Below are 1660 nucleotides of genomic sequence, written 5' to 3' on the forward strand. Positions count from 1 at the left end.
TTATTATTATCATCATCATCATTATTGACATCATCATTACTATTATGTATCATTATTATTATCATCATCATTATCATTATTATTACCATTATCACTATTATTATCATTATCATTATCATTATCATCATTATTATCATTATTGTAATCATTATTATTACTATTATTATTATTATTATTATTATTATTATTATTATTATTATTATTATTATTATTATTATTATTATTATCATTAATATTATTATCATCATCATCATCATTATTAGCATCATCATTACTATTATGTATCATTATTATTATCATCATCATTATCATTATTATTACCATTATCACTATCATTATCATTATCATTATCATCATTATTATCATTATTTTGATCATTATGATTATAATTATCATTAAGTATAGTATATCTGGTACTGAAGGATACAATATGCTGGTTATCAAGTGGGAAGTTAGATATGGTATGGATTGTCACTTCACATGTAGGTTAGTAGGAAATATATTGTGTACCTAACGTGTGTTGTTAAGCATTATAATCGTCCGATAATGATAATGATTAAATCTTATTTCCTGATCTTATCAGTTTTAAAACCAGATATATGAAATATCTTTCGTTGACCATATTTTTGTCTACAGTTCAGTATGTACATGTGTGTGTGGTCTTAAGATTTAAGTGACTAAGTATTGTAATTCACTGGCAGGTGTGGTACACATTATCACCGAGCCTGAGTCTCAAAGATCAAGGTCATGGGTTCGAATCTCCAACATTCAGTATGTTCATCCAACGTTATAGTGAAGATCTTTACGATGAATAAGGATTTTAACATTATCTGAAAGCGTTGGGTCAAAGATCAGTGATTTTAAGAGTTTAGTGAGATAGTATTGAAGTGGAGAGTGTAGTGGCTGAGGCCAAGAACCAGTGGTGTTCAGAGAGTAGTGAAGATAATGACCCTTGTCCTGCCCCATTAGGTCAGGTCAAATGGCACTTAGCGAGGTAGCGAGTTAGAGTCAAGAACAGAGGAAGTATTTTGGGAGCAAGTGAGTGAGTGTGTCAGCAGTTATGATGTAAGAGACCAGGTATTAGTGATGGTGATTTAAATGTGAAGGTAAGTAATGTGGCAGTGGAAGGTATAACTGAGGTGCATGGAAATGGTGAACAACTTGTGTTGTGTGTGTGTAAAGGACTGGTGATTGGGAATACCTGGTTTGTAAAATGTGATATACATAAATATACGTATGTGAGTAGGAGAGATGGCCAGCGGGCATGACTGGATTACATGTTAATTGAAAGACGTGTAAAAGAAAGACTTTTGGATGTAAATGTGCTGAAAGGGGCTGCTGGAGGCGACAGTGGAGACGACAGTGAAGATCTGAAGAGGTTTTCGAATGAGGAAACAATGTCGGGGAGAAGAGGTGGCGAGAGGAAGTGAACTTGGAAAAGAGACTTGTGTGAAGAAATACCAAGAGAGATTGAGTGCCACATACACTCTTACTGTGTAAATATCCCTTTCTATGAGATGACGTAAAGATGTTGATGAACAGAGGAGTTGGTATATGACATGAAAAAGTTGGAGAATAAATGAAGGAAAGATTGAGATATACAGATGACTGGCGGACCGCCATGATGGTTGTCAATCTAGCCAGCTGGGTTATTATATAA

Source organism: Panulirus ornatus, chromosome 5 (genome assembly GCF_036320965.1).
Source record: "Panulirus ornatus isolate Po-2019 chromosome 5, ASM3632096v1, whole genome shotgun sequence".
NCBI classification, from domain to species: domain Eukaryota; kingdom Metazoa; phylum Arthropoda; class Malacostraca; order Decapoda; family Palinuridae; genus Panulirus; species Panulirus ornatus.